The 21,123-nt window shown below is 39.0% G+C and overlaps 1 protein-coding gene across 9 annotated transcripts in view; it reads left to right on the forward strand.

Annotated features, from left to right (window-relative positions):
• Window positions 1-21,123, forward strand: part of TRPS1 (transcriptional repressor GATA binding 1) — a 222,280-nt gene that overhangs the window by 188,254 nt on the left and 12,903 nt on the right. The window lies entirely within an intron of this gene.

Below are 21,123 nucleotides of genomic sequence, written 5' to 3' on the forward strand. Positions count from 1 at the left end.
AGCATTACCCTGACAGTTGCAGCAGCTTTCAAGCCTCTGGATTTGTTTGCAATGAGAGATTTGTTGTGGATTTTTAACAAGGCTCCTGTGTGTGTGCCATGCTTAGTAAATATTGGCCTTCAGGGTATTTTTCAGTCACGCTGAATGGACTGTTAGTTTCCCCAAACTGCAAAGTGCAGAAAATCCATTTCACTAGGTTTTTTTGCTATAGAGATTGCATCACAACTTACGCTGTACAAAAGAAAAATAAAATCACAAGAAAGATTGTGTCTGAGGAGCTGGGGAGAAAGAGACCAGTAACTGTGTAATGTCCAGTTCTTAAATAAGTGACATTGCGAGTGTTAAATTTCTGTTATGAAAATTATGAAACAGTATTTCTATTTTATTAGTGGTGCGGTGAACATGAAAATATGACAAATCACTAAAAAATTGCACCTTTTAACAGGAGGTTATAATAGAAAAGCATATCTAAATGGTTAGATGTTAGACAGAATGAAATTTATAGAGAAATAGAGAAAATGAAAACAAAGTACCATGTATCTGATCTCTATACATAATATAATGTGTGACTAAAACAACAATGAAAAAGAAATGGACATTGTGAGGGGTTTCAATGGCTTCCCATTATACAGTTTAATGTTTTGATAGCCAGTGGAGTTTAACATTAAAATATTTCCAGTGCCCCTGTGAACTATTCTGCGGATACTTTTTACGAGCTAATTTTAAATGAATATGAGCGATGGGATGAAGCTTTTTCATTTGAACATGGTTTGTAAAAACAAAAAGCTTCCTGTGATAGCGTGGGTATGCTGAAAGCAGTACTGCACTGACATATTCAAACTTTACAGTACTCAAGTGATTTTTTTTTTTTCAGCGACTGTGGCAGGGCTCTTCTGAAAGTCTGTATCAGTCATAGTGAAATACTGCATTGGTTTTGATCTCTTTGCTATTCTGGAGAATGATAGTGTATGAAAATGATTTTTCTTTTTTTATTGTCCTCATTTTAAGCGATGGCGGAGCAATGAATAGAACAATAATTTATTGAGTATTCACACACTGTATGTATACTTTCATTATACATTTATAGAAGACCTATTGTTTTGTGTTTTCTGCTGGAGGCTAGTCTTGTAAAAGAATAGTCTAGAATAGACTCACTCAGTGCATGTGTTGTCCATTTGCCTGTCAGCAATAGTTTTGACAGAAAAAACAGGGAGTTTGAGTGACTGCTGGTCTGTCTTAAGGTATGGTAATGAGGCTAATTAGGAGAGATGAGAGCTGAACTGGATATGTGAAGGCAATTATCCGTGAAACTTTTGTCATGCTTTATCTTTATCAGATCTCTCTTTCTCTATTTCTGGCATTTGCCAGTGACACGGGGAATGGAAATATTTGAAGTGATACATATTTTAGAAAAGCGAAGTAAAGAAGGAAGGCAGAGGGAAATTTATATGAGAACATCTCATTATTAAACTGTACAACTTAACAAGGATATTGTAGTTCAGCAAGAAAAAACCTTGCCTGTGTTATTCTTGTCACTTATATTTACATGAATTAAAATCAATTACTTTTTGTAATAATGAACTTACTAGGCACCTACATCTCCCCTGTTAAGTGTACATTGTTTTGTTTGCTCCTTTTATGTTATGAGTAGCTGCAGCAAGCATGTTATTAAACGTACTTGAAAGAAAAGCATGCAAAGAGCATGAAAAGAGAAAAGAAAAGCATGCAAAGAGCATGAAAAGAGAGTGAAAAGGCATTTAATTGTAAATTTAAAAAAAAAAGCTGAAATTTTCTCATTTCTGTTTTCAGGAGGCTAGTGCGTTTTACTTTCAGACTGTTTCTTACACCAATCTAGTATAAACTGATTAAAAAAGAAGCACTGAACAGAGCAAATGAAAACCAGGTGTCACAAGTCTTGATGAATCAATGCACATAATCCACAAAGAAAGAAGGTGATAAATGAAACTTGCGCATTAATGAGACCATAACCAGGCTCAATTACTAGGCCGTTTTGAAGAGCCATAGTAACTTCACACATCTTTTTATGTTAGAGGGAAAAAATTACATCCTCTGAGCTCTCTGCACGCTCTTGCTTCTTGCACTATGTCAAAAGACAGTATACCTCTAATCCACTTTTAAAGAGAATGTAATTTTAAAGAAAAACCTAGCTATATAAGACATACTCAATGACTTTTTTAAAAGAAAAAATCTACTTCATAATTTAGATCATTTTACTTGTACATTTTACTTGTACATTTTATATGAGTCTACCAAATGTGCTTACAAAGTCAGATTACAGACTGCAAGTTTCATTTTATCGTAGTAGTATGTAGTCCTCTCTTCTGAACTTGCTAGAAGTATGGCAAGGAGTGTAGTGAATAGATATGTAATAAAGATCAATGCTTATGGCCCAGATATTTTTCCATTAAGCACCAGTTCTTTTTCTCAGATTTTGTTTTGTATTACGTATGTTAAGAGCTTTGAATTTACTGCTAGCAACAGCATCACACATGTCCAGAATGCCAGCACAAAATACCTGAGGTCTACAATAATAATCTTAAATCTTACATGAAGGACTGAATTGTATTTTGTGTCTTTAATTTAATTTGCTTTCAGTGATGATATGGAAAGTTGCTCGATCTCAGATAGACCCATTGCCCACTTGCTACTGTAAGATCTCCTTGTTCTGTAAAGCACAGCTGACTATTGCTGCTGTTCTTCACGCACACATGTACACACACAAAATCACTCTCTTCTTTCTACACTACAAAGACAGTAAAAGTGGTTTATTTCAGATTATAGTCCACAGCCATTAGCTTCTTAGGTAGCTTCTACTGATCTTTAGTGAAAAGGCTACCGTTGCCTCCAAGAGAGAGTTTAGAGAATTCCTCTTTCCATCGGCTTTCATGTGATTGAGAAGATGAAAAACCTTAGCCTGCAGTCCACAAGAATAATAATAATAATTAAAAAAAAAAAAACAAAAAAAACCAAACCATAACTGGCTTGGCAGTTTTTTGCAGAACCAGAATAAGGGAATGACCACAGAAATGCCACTTTCAGTCATCAGCAAAAGCAGTGCAACAGACACGGGACCTCTTCCCATGCATGACACCCTTTCTCACTGTAGAGTTCATGTTTGGTTTTCACAATTATAAAGATCTGGAATATAGCTTTGTGCAAGAGGGAAAACTGAAAACAATCTTTAGATCATTTATCTGTTACCTATCAGCTTGACTAAACAGAAACTCCTCGTATGCAGTCCTACTGCCTTCAGCTCCTCTTCTCCTCTGTTTACAGTCTGCTGTATTATGCACGACTGCTCGTTAGTATAAATTTACAAAGAACAAATGTGCTGGTCTCCAAGTGTCACTGGGAAGAGGACTCAAAATCTTCTGATCCAATACCACAACTAAATAATTTAAAGAAGTAATTTATCTAGTTGCAGAAGCTAACCTTTTTTTAGTGTGTCTGGATGTCTTTACCGTATTTTCCTAACCAGTTGACAGTAGTGGTATACACACACTTAAAACATTTAATTATAGTATGACACTGTTGCAAGAGGTTACCTATGGTACTCGTAACAAATAGGTTACTAATGAAGTGTCATTTCCTCACCTTACTTGGTTTGTGTTGCAACCTTAATTATATTTCGATTTTAGAAGAAACTCTCAAAGTGGTGTACAGGGATTTGGCCACACGACTTGCATTAACATTAATCAAAATCGTGTGTCTGAATTCCCACCACACTAAAAATGTACCTTGGGATTGTTGATGGGGTTGGGGGGGGGCACATGCAAAAGAAGGCTTCACCAATGGCTTCCTTTTGTTCTGAGTCATGTTCATGCTCTTCATACCTGAAATAAAAGATGACAGTGAATACTGAAGCCCTTTGTTTGCAGGCTTTGTCAGTGAGGACAGTAACAATTCATGTTTCCTCACTTTAATCAGCATGAACCCAGCAAGTCCTTTTTGCTGTTATGCTGAGATGGTAACTGTAACCCGGGAAGAACAGTCATGTCTTTGGTGTAACCGCGAGATTTTGAACCTGAGGATGAAACACTGGTTCAGATAAAAATAAAGCTTCGTCTCCATCATCACCCCCTGTGCCAACCAAGGCTTTGTGAAAAACAGGGACTTTTTATCAGCAATTTGCATGCTGTTAGAATGTTGCGTTCTTCTGTATTTCCCTGTTTTGGTTGCAAGCAAAGTGTCAGATATTACTGTAACGGAGGGTAACTGTTTCAGCAGTTCTTGGAGTCCTGGTGGAGGCAGTGCCCAGAGTTTAGTGAGACAGCCTGCTCAGAGCTCCTCCTGACTAATTACGTAGGCTCCAGGGGTTAGACTCATTTTGGTATGGTTGGCCATGGATTCAAAAGTGTTGGTGGTTTTTTTCATGCATGTGTTGACCCATGATGGGTCACCGATTCAGAGACATGACTGTATCATGAGTTTAATACCAGAATATCTCACAGTACCAAAATGAAATCATGTCTTCAGGCCCTCTTTAATACACAAATGAAGTTTCCTCATTAGAAATAATTTTTTTAAAAGCTGCACATATTGCTCCAGTACCAAACTCAAGAGTTTCTGTCTGGGAATCAGAGCCAGTGAAGCTCAACTGCTTATAAGGCAGCCATGGTTGTAATTGTGTTTTAGCAGCTATTTCTTCTCCTGGCTTCTTTGGAGCATCTTTAAAGAAAAAAAAAAAAATCTTAAAAGATGACATTCCATGTCTAAGCTTATCCACGCTTTGCATCAGAAGAAACCTCTAGAAAAAAACCTGAAGTTTCCTTGAATTTCCTATCTTGGAATGGTGGGTGCTGACTGACTGAAAAACAGGAAAAAGGAGTTTCATTTACTGGATTTCAAAGCAGTTACCTCATAAAATAAATAATAACTTTCCATAATGCTTTCCCATTAATCCATATATGTAATGCAAATGAATGAGTAAGAAGTTTCTTATCCTCCAAAGTTTACAGTGATTCCACCATGTCAAGACTCATTGATTTGGTGTAGCACCCCAAGACTCATTTAAGAAAAATATAGTTACGTCCCTTTGGCTGACTGAGGCTCTGACATTTAATAAAACCAGAACCCCAGGCATTTTCTTAATTTTTGTCTTAGGTCCAATCTTGCAAAAGCTTATGAATGCGCTTAACTTTACACAGGTGAATAGGCTTATGAAAATAAATTAGATCTCTCCCATGCTTAAAATTCAGTACAACATTTTTTTTTTTTCGTATGAGCAAGGCTTTTCTGTGCTGCTATAAAATTCATTTTTATTTCTACTTTATCACATTCAGATGCTTTCTTTGCTATGTTTTCTGTTTTAAACTAGCACTTTCAGAAATATAGTGTTCCCACTGTGGCATTGGCGGGAAAAAGAGGAAAGATGTGTTTGTAACTTGTATGGCTCCAATGAAATTGCTAATAAAGATTGCCTTAATCCTAGAATCCAACCAAAAAACCATGAAAATTGCTAATGAACAAGCCAAGAGGTATTGTGTAACGAAACAGTTAAAGTAGCACTTGTTTCCTGGCAATGATAGAAAGGATTTTTTCATTTTTAAAAATTGTTTCAAAAGCATCTTTCAATGTACAGTCCTTTTCAGTTTGCATCTGTCTGCATCGTGAGCGATCCTTTCACCCCCTTTTCAAACCCATATGAAGCTTGCAATGCAGAATAATTAAAACAAATCTTGAGTAAACTGTTTTGTGGAGATAGAAGTTTGATGGTTGAATATATAAAAAATTGTAACCAGATGTTGTGCAGAAGCCATAGTAGTTTAAAGATCATGAGCTTTTTCTTTTTTCTTTTTTTTTTTGGTATGAAGCAAAAATACTCTAATTGAAGTTGTCAGCAGGAGTGAGACTAATATGCCTGTATTTGATTAAATAATAGTTTATTTAACATTCAGTGTGGCCCAAAATTGGCTGAGACTAAAATACAGAAACTTCTTACTTCAAATTTTTGTATTTAAATACAGTGAAAAGTAAACCTAGTTAATGTTAACATTTTTGCTTGATATTCCCAACTATTCTAGTATTTGTCCACTTCTGTGTCTCATTGGAATGCTGTGCTATCCATTGCACACACATTTTCTTCCTATTTTCTTATTAACTGGTTGGTTGATGGAAGAAATGGAAAAAGAAAGATGGGCAATAAAGTCTGGAATGCACTGGTTGATCAGAATTATTACTGAAATCTGGTAGAACTTAAGAGCATAACGGAAGCATCATCCAACATCCCTTCTTGCTAGTCCGTGCAAAGCACAGAAACTCCGGCAGACACATTAAGGGATATTCGTGCATGAAAAGGGTTGTGTGTTTTAAAAATACCAGAATATTGAAGTATGTGCAGTAGATTTCCTGGCAGTTATTTACTCTGTATGGGATAGCAGAGTTTAATAGATAAACTCAGAAGTAGCAGTGGCTAAGATTATTTCACTAGATGATTGCTATTTTTTTCTATTGCTTCACTAATGAACATAGTGATGTCTTCTAAAGTCAGATGCTGAGATTCATTCTGTCTTTTTCTGTACTACTTTACTGCTTAAATAGCCCTGTAATCTTACATGACGCTGTGCATAAACAAGGGGATCCCCATCTTGCCTTCTGTGAGTAACTGTTGTTAAAACCATAGGAATTTCATTCTCGCTCTGCTCTTTGTAGCTGTTTGGCCTTTTGCGTAAGAAGGAACTGTGTGACTCATGATCCACAGACTGCACTGGATTTAAAAATGAACCATAAAGGCGTGAGTTGCTTGGCTTATTGGTGGCATGTGTGTGCGTGCAGATACTTCCCGCAGGAACGCTTCGAAATCAGGAGTGAGATTAGGCATTTTTAAAGGCAGATCCGTCTTTAAAATAGCCCATTCCAATTGTCGAGGGATGTTGCCTGTGGTAGGGTTTCCCAATGTTTTCCTTTGCCCCCTGCCATGGGAGCAGCACCCTTTAGGTGCCCTCGCAGTACCCTCTAGTGACTGCAGCTGGCTGTTACAGCCCGGCCTGGCCGCGCTCAGCGCTGCCCAGCTGCTTCGTGCGCCTTTGCCTCTGTACTGGGACGGCACCCAGTGCTTTCAGCAGCACTGGTCTGTCACTGCCCCTACAACCTGCCGATGAACAGCAGACAAGGCCGAATTTGTAGGGATACTGCAACGTTCTGTAGGAAACTTGTATTCCATTACGAAGCCATTAATCACTGAAATGTAGTAGAAATCACAGCCCCGGCTGTGCATGCAGTATGTGCTACAGTGCTAGGGCTGTCGTTCCTGAAATGCAAAATCATATAGGCCGTCTTGAACATAAGTCTACCGTGTCTGCCATGGTAGTGCCACGCATATGCCAGGGCTCCAAAGGTAGATGGCAAGGCCATAGTAAAATCAGTCAAGAATTACCCTTCCCATAGCAAAAGCCAAGCTCAGTGCAGTCAGTTTTTTATCTGCTCTTTTTTTTTTCTTCTTCTATGTCTTAAACAGATTGGCATCAAATCAGTGCTAGCTCTGTAGGTTTTCTACCAACTTCTGCTCTCCTTGTGCTTTCCGCAATAGGTGGAGTTACACTGGGTATGAAATAGGAGAGGAGTTGTTCTTTGGTTTGGCAAAGGAAGAGTTAGTTGCAAAACACCGATTTCTTGAATGTCGTAGCTAAGACGCTTAGCTTTACACTGCTGTACAGTAACTTGTGGAAGTTGTTCCCTCATTAACTCAGACTGCTATTAATAAAGGAAACAGGGCCTGGTATTTATATTTTAGGAATTATTTCTGGGAGGTATAACTCATCAGTAAATGCAACCTGATTTTGGAAAGGTCTTTCCTTATAAAAATCCATACATGTCACATCCACTTAGATATTTGGGCATTATTCAAAAGAGCAATACTCCCTCTGTATCAATGCCCAGATTTAAAGCCTGCTTTAGAGGGTCCAGGATGCTGGTCATAGACAGGTAGCATTGGCAGTCATCCCAAAATCTCCTCAAAGGGTCCAGAGGCTGTTACCGCATGAATCATTCAGTGTTCCCCACACCTTCCTCATCTTCCTGCTGATTTTACTATCAGGGTTTCACAGCCATGAAGTTTCCACAGCCATGTCCATTTCCATACGACTAGCCACTAAGGTGTGAAATCCTAGTCCATGACACAGAACCAAAAAATGTTTCCTATAAAATATATGTAGGAAATAAAGGCCCTTCTCTTTTCAGTTCCTGAAAGAGGGCTTTTGGCAAAGATGCTGATGAAATAGAAGATTATTTTTTTTCTCCTAGAGAAAAGGCATGTCGTTATAAATGTGCTCCTTTCTGCTGTATGTCTTTTTCATTCTCACTCCTAAAGATTCCTAAAGGTGATAAAGAAAGGGAGTGAAAACAATTTGACATTCACTGTTAAGGAAAACCTGAATTAAATTGAAAAGTGAATTCTTAAGTGTCAGAGTTTTTGTTCCGTCAGTAAGAGAGAAATGGCTTTGAATATAGCCCATTTGCAAGTAGCAGCAGCTATGATTTTGTACAGCATGTCTAAATTTAAAGGTTTCTTTTTATTTCAAAGTTGTGTACGTGGGGCTTCTGGAGGCTGGTTTCAAAATTGGATGAATTGTGATACTAGCAGGTGGAAGGTAAAAGAGAAACTTTTTTCCTGTCATTTTTTGCCTAAATAGCAAATCTGATGTATTGATCAGTAGAACGGGACCAAACAGTTCCTCTTTGAGCCCGTGTCCGAGGTCTGCACAAATACACGAACACATTCAGGCAACCCAATGGCCTTTGCCTTTCCAGTCACAACATGGATGCAGCCACAGCTGCTTGCGAGCGAGGCTGCGGAGCTGTTTCGCTGACACCACTTTAGAAAGGAAGTGGAGGGCTTGTTTTACAAGGCATTCCTGCGCAGTCAGCTTCATTTAAGAAGCCTCCAAAGGATGTGAAAAATAAGTTAACTGTGGGCTCACGGGACAGTTTTTGCTGTGCCTCTCCTTCCAGCCTGGTGCTTGATTTCTTGAGTGCCATTTCCCAGTCCTTCGCTGTGCTCTGAACTAAAGCCTGAGTATGCGACAGGGTGGGTACGTTTCTTCCTCGGCATGCAGAACTCATGATGGAAAACCCCACTAAGTTATATGTTTCTCTCATGCCACTCTTGTCAGGCTCGTACCATTTAAGAGAATGACTGCCCCCAGCAGTAAGCTCACTCTGCCACTTGAATTAGAAACAATTCCTTCGGTGAAATGCAATCTGTAGGAGTGATTCTGACAATGCAGATTTTGAAGCTGGTGTCTTAAGCAATTTAAGAACCACTTCCTTAAAGGTAAGAGAAAAATTAGACTAGGGACGCTGGAAGCACTGCTCTGCAGTTACAGTATTCTCTCTGTGCAGATGTGAATGAGTATAAAAAGTACAGAGGGCATACCAGTTTCTAAGGCTGCGAAGGCAGAAAAGCCACAAATCCTGCATGAATGTTATTAAGATAAATATTGTTTATTATTTGGGTTTTTTAAAAAATTGATTTCCCTACTGGGTGATTCTCCTAAAAAAAAAAAAGAGGAGGTTAAGGCAGTTTAGTTAATGAGGTTAAGCTTGATTAATAAGGAATTCAGAACATTCCTTTGTGCACACCAGTTACCATGACTTTCCTTGTGCTTTTACATGCTCCTACTGCCTCTAGTATTGCACCAGGAAACACTTGGTTTTTCTCTTTTCTTTTCTTTTTTCTTTTCTTTTCATTTCTTTTTTCTTTTTCTTTTTTCCTTTCCTTTCCTTTCCTTTCCTTTCCTTTCCTTTCCTTTCCTTTCCTTTCCTTTCCTTTCCTTTTCCTTTCCTTTTCCTTTTCTTTTCTTTTCCTTTTCTTTATCTTCTTTTTTCTTTGTTCTCTTTTCTCTCTCTTCTCTTTTCTTTGTTCTTCTCTAGTCTTTCTCTTCTCTTTTCTTTGTTCTCTTTTCTCTCTCTTCTCTTCTTTGTTCTTCTCTATTCTCTCTCTTCTCTTTTCTTTGTTCTTCTCTTTTCTCTCTCTTCTCTTCTCTTTTCTTCTCTTTTTTTTTTTCCAACCTTATGTTATATCACAGATTTTAAGGTCTTCAGTCATTATGCTGTGGCTCTGTCTTGAATTCCATGAAATGTTTCCTATCAAACTAGGAGACCATATGCCCATGTTGGCCTAAAATTCTCAGTGCATCATGTACCAGAAATAGAAGCTGGTAAAGATTCTTCAGAGATTGTGTTCACTTGTTCCAAAGACCTGGTTTGTTTATGGAAGGGATGCTTGCAGTACATAAACACTATTTAAGGAGAAATGTCTCCAAAATACAGAACAGTTGTTCTCTTCTCCTTCTCATCTTAATGGTATTTTTAAGGAAGGCTATACAACACCCTATATTGAGTCTCATTTACAAGTAGGCATTAAGATCTTGAGAGGAAAGAGCAAGCAGAAAACAATTTTTGTAAAACCTGCATTAGATGCCTCACTCGGTTCCTCGTAAACATTCTGAAATTATTTACACTGGAATTTAAGAGTAGGTTTCTTCATTTTTAGTAGCTGTACAGTTTTACAGACTGCAATCTGTAACATTCAGTCATGGAAGTTGGTCTATTTTCATTAATACTTTTATAGCCATGAAATTTAAAATATTTTCTTTTTCAAGGCAAATGAATATGAATTAAGGCTAAAATTGATAGCCTCTCACTGAAGGAAGACTCACAAAATCCTTGAGGCTGGAAGGCAGCTCAGGAGATCATCTAATCCAACCCTGCTGCTCAGAGCAAGGTCAGCCAGAGCAGGGTGCTCAGGGCTGTGTCCCGTCAGGCTTTGAATATCTCCAAGGACACCTCTCAGGGCAACCTGTTCTGTATTCAAACACCCTCACAGTAAAAAACCCTTTTCCTTTATGTTCACATGGAATTTCCTGCATTTCAATTTATGCCTTTTCCTCTTGTCCTCTTGCTGTGCACCACTGAGAAGAGCCTGGCTCCATCTTCTCTACTTTCCCATCAGGTGCATATTAATAAGATCCCCCTGCGCCTTCTCTTCTCCAGGCTGCACAGTCCAGCTCTCTCAGCCTCTCCTTGTATGACAGATGCCTGAGCCCCTTAATCATCTTTGTGGCCCTTCACTGGACTCTTTCCAGTACATCCATAGTTTTCCTGTACTGGGGAGCCCAGCACTGGACACAGCACGCTCTAGGTGTGGCCTTACCAGGGCTGAGCAGAGGGAAGGATCACCTCCCTGACCTGCTGGCAACGCTTTGCCTAAAGCAGCCCAGGAGGCTTTTGGCACTTTAGATGGGTTAGCTTTAAAAAATACAAATATGGGGTTTGTTGGGGTTTTTTTTCCCCCCTTTTCTTTTTCAGGAGATACCTCCCTAGATGGGTGTTGGGGTTGCTCACAGCTCTATTCCATTCTCACTTCCTAAAGCTATCAAAAGGGAAGCCATCAATTATTTTTGCTGAAAGTGGGATGTCAGGACAGAATTAGATTATTATGTTAGAGCTAACCACTTAGACACAGACTCTGCCTTATTGTCTTGTTATCTGGAAGTGTTTGGAATGGATTGGATTAGATGAAAATGTCCATTATAAAAAGGCCACTACTTTTCAATATTTACCACACCGTGGTATCTGGGATACCACAGTTTCTCCCTAAGCTCACAATAGGAAATAACTATGGTAATTGTGTGGTATGGGTTGGCAAATGTTGATTTTTCTGAATGGAAACCATTCTAGCAACAGCAACAAGATCTGCAGTGAGAGTGCAGTCCTAAGCATATTGAAAATAATAGGTGGACATAGTCCACTTCGGATCCCACCCTAGTAAGAGCTTTCTCAAGGGGACTGCATGAGACTCAAATTATAGTTACTTCAGTTCCTGAACAAGTATATAAGCTATAGCTGTCCATATGAAACATTTTCTTGTTATATTTTTTCTTTAATTAAAATTAATGGTCCTAAGGGGAATTATTTAATGTACAAGGAACAGGTAAATGTTACTTCACTGGTTTTCACCGAGAGGTAGACACCTAATTGACATTTCCTCTCTGAGTTCTGAAGACTTCTGTGAAAACTTTAGATCCTCATTTTGTAAGTTTGAATTAGAAATTATTCTCCCAGTGTAGTTTCCAGATTTGGGGTGCAAATTTGGGAGTGTGTAGGTGATCAAAAGTCAGTGGGACTGAGGCTTCTGAGACACTTAATGGCTTTTGAAATTTTTACCCCTGAGGAGCCTTTCCCCTGCTGATTTTGGCAGCCCTCAGCCAAAATCTACAAATGAGAGTTCCTCCTCTCAGCTGCTGGCTTTCTGAGCCATTTTCTATATAAATAGAGATCACGTGGACTTTAATAAGGTCAGGGAATGTTTTTTAAATGTCTGTGATTTTTTTTTTCCTCAAAACTTAATTTTGCCCATCTGATTTCTGTGGAAGTGGGAACAGATGCCAGAAGCTGAGAACTCCAGCAGCTTTGTGCTCACGCTTAGAGCAGAGCACTTGCGGGATTGGGACCCTCAATTACTATCACATGTAGAGTTACATATTGGCTCTTAGCTGAGATCTGCAAATGCACTCTGGTTCTTCTACCAGGTCAAAGCTAGGGGTGTTTAAGGAAATATGGACGTGTCTTTGCTCCATTTTTGTCTCTTCATTTGATGAGTGAGATTACTTCATGAAAGAAGGGATACGTGGGGTGCCTTCTTAAACGTAAATCCTCTGGTATTGATGCCTAAACTTAAGCACCTAATTCCATGTTTAGGCACCTTCATAACTGGTTCTTTATCTCAGAAATTGAGTCTGTTTATAGCAAAGTCTAACTATTGATTTAGATTCCCCATTTGCGACAGCAGGGCTTGGATATTTTTGCCTTGTGCCAAGAAATGAGCGAGCCAGAAGCATTTCCAGTTTTCTCGATGTCTCTTTCAGTGTGCTTAGTTCTGAGGGTACTACTTTTATCCACTTACCGATGGGAATAAGAGTAGTCTAATTTTGTACTTTTTATACTGTTTATGTTGTGTTTCTAATTTGAAAAAATGCAAGTGGCTCGTAATGACTTTTTCTTAGATTTGTTCTCTAACAAAGGCTGAGCTTGTCTGGAAGCACACGGCGTTCGGAAAGGAGCAGCGGTCTGTGTGTATGAGCGCTGAGTTTTCAGGCAGCCGTTCAGCATTGGAACTGCTGCGTGAATCTGTTTCAGCAAAGTGCTAGTGGAGAAAGGTTTATATTATTTAGGAGCAAGGACTGCAGTTACCAAACCAGGCTCGTTCTGTCCTGCTTATGCACACTAATGCATCTACCTAACCATTTTTTGTAGGGAATAGTATTATTCCTAAATTGGACTTCTTTTATTAATCTTACTTTCGATTGCTTCTTATATGTACTGTTTTAAAATTGCCTGAGTGGTCAAGCTGATTTAGAAAAGTGGGAATATATTTAGCCAGAAACTTAGCAATTTTTGCAGCAGTTCCTAAAAAGGACTGATAAAACCTGTTGCAATACTAACATCATAATACTGGTGAAGATGCTGAGGGATGCTGCTGGAAGCTTTTTACTGTGTTAGGTGATAAACTGTGAAAAGAAAACAGGACACAGATTTAGGCAGACTGTAGTTTAAATACTTGTGAGCACACCTCAGCAGAGATAACGCGTTACCTTGAGTCGATGTACAGGAGGAAGGAAGAAAAATTGTGCTACATGGGGGCAAACAAAGACAATCAGGGCTTTCTTCTTGAGCAGCTGCAGCCAGTTCCACTAATGGAAGTGCAAGAGCAGAAACTGGCAGCACAAGGTATGCGTTCGTTTTTACAGATGGCAATGCAGACAAGTTGGTAATTGAGAAGGAAGTCGTGTACGTGAGCTGTTTGACGGGGGACAGCCCATTACAGTACTTTCCTGTGTAATTGACTCAGCGAGTTATTGGAGACAGAATTTCTATTCCTCTTGAATAGGTTTCAGTTGCTGCAAAATGACATCATTATTGTGTGGGAAATGCAGGTTTCCAGGTGGCTTTTTTTTTTTTTTTTGCTATTGGTGTTAATAAAACTTTCAAAATTAATTTTTGGGTTGCCTCCGCGGAAGTCTGTGTTGTGCTGCTGGTAGTCAGTGGCAAAATGCACCAGAAGCGAGATCATACCATACTGTGGTAGCTGCTGTTTAAGGCACTGGAAGAGATTTAAGGATGATCAGCTTGTGCAAGTTGAAGGATAAGACCTTAAAAATACGTTATATCTAATAAAAGACGGTTGAAGGAAACTGCTTTCTAAAAAATCATACTTTGTGTAAAATGATTAAGGAAATATTTAACTCTTTGCAAACCAGACTAACATATAGTTCTACCAGAAAATGGTTCTCAGTGTTCATTACAAATACCTCATACCATAAGTATGTATATGTGTATTTATTTAGTCTGTGTATATGTATTTGGCCCAACAGAAGATCACATATATTTTTAACACACAGTGTTTAAAAATCAGCTGCCACTAACTGTGGCAAGGAAGTCTAACCTGCAGAAAAAGTTTTGTTGTTTCATATTTCTGCCACTGCAGATCTTGAGGGGGAAACTGTGAAATTACCTTCCATCCCTGTTTGGATTAACAAGGAGATATACACTGTGAACTACATAATTTTCACTGCTAAATGCTTAAATGAAAATGAGTAAGTCATTGTAAAGTGTATTGTGATTATTTATGTGATCCCATAGTTGCATGCAGCTCTTAACGGATGATGAAAATGATGGTAAATTGCTGCCTGTGGAGCTCAGGCTCTGGCTGAAGGTGGGTGTCCAAAGCCGATTCCCTTCCAGCACAGTGGCAAAGGTTGGGTCAGCTGTTACTTGGAGGAGGAAATAAAGGTGAGGAGGTGACGGCAGTGGAGACATCCAACAGCAAGTGATTTAGTGGCTTCTTTGCATAGCTATGTTTTTCTTAATTTAATCATTTATTTTGATCAGCCATTGTTTTACTTTGGTAGCAATCATGACATCCTAAACTAATGTCTTACTAAATTCTTTTCACTTAGTAGGACACAGAGATTGTAGTTCGCTGCCTGTTTTTTGGGGTGGTTTGGGAGTTTTTTTGAGTAGTGAATGCCACCGTCTCTAAGGTAGCTTACAAAATACAGGGAAATGCTTCGAATGCTGGGACAAAATCTACTCATCTGCATTTTTGCTGCTGATAAAAAATAATTGCAGTTTACATGCACATTAAAATATTTACTCTCCCTAAGGGATCCAGGGGTAGGATTCTGAAAGGCTGTGCTAGCAGTAATGTTTAATTTATTGTCTGGGTTTTTTTCCCTCTCTAAAACCCTCCTGATTCCTCTCATTAAAAGTTTGTAATACAGCATATATCATAAAAAGATGCTGTCACAATAGAGCATTAAAAATTCCACTAAACTTTTTATATGAATTAGGTGTGTAATTTTAACTTTCCTCTTGGCATTTTTACTCTCTTCCTACCTTGCCTTTCCTAACCTCTTTCTTATGCATCTTTCAAATACAGCTTTTTAATGTAATTGTGCTTGAAAATGTCGTAGATGAAGAGTTTAGATTTGGCACATTAAATTGACTTCAAGAGGCATCTGTTAACTCATAGTTAAAGTTGAAAACAACTTCTACTTTAACACTCTGCTTTATGTGTTTTGCTTTTTCTGACAACTTATGCTTTGGGGCCGAAAATTTGCTGTGCCTGGTCTATTCCTGAAAGCTGTCCAAGTTATAAAGGGAAGAAAACCCAATGACTTTCTTTTTAATTTAGACATAGTTACAGCAAAAGCAACTAAAATTTTAAAATGTGAAACTTTACAGAGACATAGTTGTGGCTGTTTTCATAGCTGAGAGAGAAAGCAGTTTTGATTAAACACATTCAGAAAGGTCTGAGTACCTCTGCAGCCAAAAGAAATGAGGACTGAAAGATTCTTTTCCCATCCTAAACAGAAGAAACTAGCGCTTACTCCAACATCCAGGTGCTGCCTTGCTGCCCGGGTTTCAAACTTCAATTAGTCTCGCCAAAACTCAAAAGAACTAAATACCTCCTCATATAAGAAGGACAATACCTGGAAAGACCTAACAGGTGTGAAACCAGAAACTCCTAAATACTCACGGCAGTGCAAATGCAACATATACAGATGTAACCATGAGTGCATTATACTATTTTCCTGACCAGAGTGGTAGCAGCCCAGTGATTACAGGTATGAGACCAGCTGCTTACAACTGATCCATTCCACAGCAGGTCACCTGGCTCACACTGAACTGAGCGCGTGCAGGTTTCCTGGTGCTCCCCTTTTGGACCTCCCATGTTGCCAGAGAGCATCCAGAGTCAGTGTTTTGTCTTTTTTTCAGTGAGGCACGTATGGTTGTAGTCCCCAACTTTGTCATTGGAAATAGGTCAGGCATATGCTTATTCTTGGGTAACATCTATGATTTCCCTGCATCCCGTGTTCTGGAGCCGTGATTACAACGTGCTCTGTTTCTGGCATGGTAGGAAAGCCAGAGATGGTAAAAAAATGCACTCAGGCTTCATCGTATCGTCGTTTTGTGATGGGGAAGTGAAAGTAATCAGCAAAAAGACAAGTTTTGTTGTGTCCAAAACCAAGAGGGTGATGTAAGAAAAATGCTTGGCTGACGCTTGTGGAGCCTATTTGAGTTTCTAAAAGCATCTTCTGGCAGAAATTTTGAAAACAGGATGTATCTGGCACTAGCAGAGTGTCAGGCACCGTTGCTTAGTCTAGCTAGCTAAAGACACAGTTCCTGAGCACTGGTTTTGGCTGTGCTTTTACAATATATATTTTGCTACATGAAGTTCCATTGAAATAATAACTGAAAGTTCAGTACATATTAAAATATTTTTTGTGTAACTGTAGAGTGTAATGACGCTTCTCCGTGGCTACAAAATTTGAAATCATATAAACTGTACAGTCATCTTTTTAAAATCTAAAGCAGTTTTTATGAAAAAGAAGGGCCTGATCCTGTCAGGATGCCCGAGTGAATTACTTGTTATGGTATTCTCTGCTGGTTTATTGCTTAGCAGAAAGCACTACTAATAATTTCCTTGTTTCTGTGAGGTGTTGGTAACTAGTGAAAAGCATTTAAGGAGTTAAAAAAAAATTAGGCATTCGGGCTTGACGATGTATATACCAAGTTTCAGACTTGTTCAATTTGAAACGGTCAAGATATGAAACCATAAAAAATGTGAGTAAATACTCTGCATATCAAGGGTTGTTATGCAATTACATGCTTTCAGCATGGCTCTTACTGAGGGAAAACAGTAGAGAGATCTGCAAGACATGTTCAGTGAATAATTACAAACTTTCATAGCTTAGCTACATAAAAATAATAATCCACTTGTTGCTTTGCTACTACTAAAATACTAAAATGTGTGCATACTTTTTTTCCCCAGAGCAAAGCCACTATGATTGCAGATTTGTTAGAAAGTTATCTGAAAAACTTGAACTCCCCTCTGCCCCCACCTCCCCATTTTGGCCAATCTCCAAATTATAAACAGCTGAACTGATTTAAATAAAGTTTTCAGTACCAAAAAAGAAAAGAAAAAAAAAAAGTTACATCTGGGCTGACAAAAACATGCGCCAAGTTTCAGCCCAATGTGGTTTGAGACAACCATGATATTAAACGCCCAGACCTAGGAACTGGAATGGAAATGGAGACAGGCTCTTCGCTGCGCTGGCCCCTTCAGGATTTGGGATTGTAATGTAGTGGTTATAAGGCTCCAGATGATTAAAGTTTGACTCAGTAGATACATATTTTAGTTTTTCAGACCCTTTTGGCTTATTCTTCCAAGGATGTACAGGAAATTTTCATGGATCACTCCAGCTAGTGCTAGTGGCATTGACTGCAGACTGAAACCTTTTATCTGTGGCTCAAACCCTCCCATGACTAGTTATGTCAGCTTACCTTTTCTGTGCTGATCTTAAGAGATTAACTATGTTAAGTATGTGTTCACATTTGAAAAAGAGCAAAAGGTTCCATAATGTATTTCCTGAAAATGCTGGCTACAGTGGTGCTTAGCAGAGCACTTGAGCGCATGGCTGGGTTTTATGGAGGCTGTGGGCCATAGCTGTTGCGCTGACTTTGCTGGATTGGAGCTCAAGTGCCTGTTCCTTTGCAAGACTACCTGGAAAACCAGCAATATTGGCCATTATTATTGACTAGTACAAATGCTGAGTATGCAAAGCCAAACAAACTCTTGCAGAAGTATCATCACTAACAGTAGAAGTATCATCACTAATTAACATTTAGCACACACAAAAAAAAAAAAATCAGATAATTTATGTTGGCCAATAACTTTTATAAAACTTTGTATGTGGGAAGTAAAGGCCTAGGTTTTTGTTTTGTTTTGTTTTAAGAAACTATTGGTTTAAGAAGAGAGGACTACAGGCATTATAGGCTTTTAATATCAGCCTCCATTTTTTCTTGCAGACATCATCAAAATTTCTCAGGTGTATTTTGACAAGCATGTCTGTTCTGTGGTTAGTGGGATCTGGGAGTCAAGAATATTTAGTCCAATTCTGCAATAGTCCTGTTTCACCCCAGGAAATCCATTCTAAAGCTGTGTGTCCCTACTATGAAAAGCTATTTCATAACCAAAAAGCTCAACAAAGAAACAGCATTTAAGTTTTTCCAGAGGTGGTTTAATTCTTAATTTATTAGTATATGTAATCTATGTTGGAACACTTAGGTAGGGGAATAATCATTGTTGATTATCCAGTAAGGTCCGTAAATAGTACAGAAATAAGAGAAGGTAAAGAAAGATAAGATGCAATGCTTAGAACAGCATGTAAGATGAATTTACACACTTTGCATTAAATTTAGGGAAGGATGTTTATCTGGACTACTTTGAGATTTTAAAAAAGAAAAATTGTTTGTGAGTACTAAATAAGCACAGGTATACATTTTTGATACATGTAGCTACTATGAGGTATTTTGTCGATTGTTGCCAGCTGTAGTCATTGTATTACTTCTTTGCAACTAATGTCGACTTTGAATCAGATCTTTCTTTAAAAAGAGAAAAAATGAGTTACTTTTGTCAATGTTTTAAAGATCATAGAATCATACAAAAGTTTGGGTTGGAAGGGACCTTAAAGATCATGTACTTGCAACCCCCCTGCCATGGGCAGGGACACCTTCCACTAGACCAGGTTGCTCAAAGCCCCATCCAACCTGGGCTTGAACACTGCCAGGGAGGGGGCATCTACCACCGCTCTGGGCAACCTGTTCCAGTGCCTCACCACTCTCACAGTAAAGAATTCTTTCCTAATATCTAATCTAAATCTGGCCACTTTCAGTTCAAAAGTTACCCCTCGTCCTATCACTACACTCCCTGATAGAGTCCCTCCCCATCTTTCCTGTAGGTGCCCCTTGGGTATTGGAAAGCTGCTCTAAGGTCTCCCTGAGACTTCTCTTCTCCAGGCTGATCAACCCCAACTCTCTCAGCCTGTCTTCATAGGGGAGGTGCTCCAGCCCTCTGATCGTCGTCATGGTCCTCCTCTGGACCCGCTTGAGCAGGTCCGTGTCTTTCTTACGCTGGGGGCCCCCAAGCTGAACGCAGTACTCCAGGTGGGGTCTCACAAGAGCAGAGTAGAGGGGCAGAATCACCTCCCTCGACCTGCTGGCCATGCTTCTTTTGATGCAGCCCAGGATACGGTTGGCTTTCTGGGCTGCAAACGCCCATTGCTGGCTCATATTCAGTCTTTCATTCACTGATATCCCCAAGTCCTTCTCTGCAGGGCTGCTCTCAATCCACTCATCACCCAGCCTGTATTTGTGCTTGGGATTGCCCCGACCCATGTGCAGGACCTTGCACTTGGTCTTGTTGAACTTCATGAGGTTCACACAGGCCTACCTCTCAAGCCTGTCATTCAGCATTCAATGAAGATTTCAGTGTTACTACACCTTCTGTCACCATTCAGGTGTGTGCAAATGCAGCCTATAAACTAGACCGCTCTCCATATATTTTAAAAGTCTTCCGTGACTTTGTAGAGGGTATTTCCCAAACTCAAGAAACACAAACAGAAATGATCGGGTGGAAAGACTGACTTAGATTAAAACTCCACTTGGTTAATACACCACACCAAGAAGCCATAGGGCGGCAGACAAAAAGTAGGAATGGAAAGGAACAGTTGTATCTGAATCCTGGCCATATACAGTCATTTCCACTTGGAAACTTCTCACCCTTCAAGTGGACCAAATTGGGGTTAGTTTAGTGAAGCTTTTATTGTACTCCTAAGGAAAATATTTCAGCAGCCAGGTGAAGCTGTGCAAGGATATGCAACCACAAAAAGAATTGGGAGCTTCAATTTACTTGTAGGCGAGTGTGCCTTCCCAGAGTGAGCTGCGTCTCATACACACAACTAGTTAGATGTTTGCTGAAGGACATCAACTGCCATTTAGTTCTCCCCTTAGCCAAATCGAGGAAAACGTAGTATATTACTGTTTCTGATTTAAGAGACAAAGTAGGGGATGATGTAAGGGAGTGAGAGAGAGATTATCTTGACGACAATCTCGATTTTCTTGTATCACTTTAAAGTAGCACAACCTGCTGTACTAATGAAATTGTGTTCTTGGTTTAAAAGGGCAATTGTTAGCCTGACTTTGTGCTCACTAAAAACATTTCTCCAATCTTGTTAAATTATTGCACTCATTTCAGATTTTTATGGCTGTGCAGCTTACCAGCCCTCGTTTCTTTACGTTTCATTCATTTTCCTTGTATTGATGATTAATGGAGGATGTCGAACGTTAGAGTGAGCAGGCATCAGCAAATGCAAGATCATAATTAGTTTAGCTGACGAGGGCCTCTGATAGCACTTGCATCTGGATGGAAAAATTACCCTATAGGGAACTGGCTGCTCACCAGGTCTTTTTAGTGATACATTGTGAAACACCCGATGAATCAAATGCCCTTTCAATGCCAAGAAAGTGTTCCAGTCTTGAAGCCAAAATTATGTCTGCAGAAAGCTTTCCATTTGAAATGTATCAGAGTACAATTATAACCATTGTATTTTTTTGGCATGAACACCAGTCTTCTACAGTATGGACTGAAGTTAAATAAATTACTTAAATTTTATGAAACCCTGAAATTTTTACTTATAGTGTTAGTAATTTTTAATTTATAATAAAATTAGTTTTTATGCAGGCTGTTTTTCTCTGTAC

Source organism: Aquila chrysaetos, chromosome 4, assembly GCF_900496995.4.
Source record: "Aquila chrysaetos chrysaetos chromosome 4, bAquChr1.4, whole genome shotgun sequence".
Taxonomy (NCBI): Eukaryota; Metazoa; Chordata; class Aves; order Accipitriformes; family Accipitridae; genus Aquila; species Aquila chrysaetos.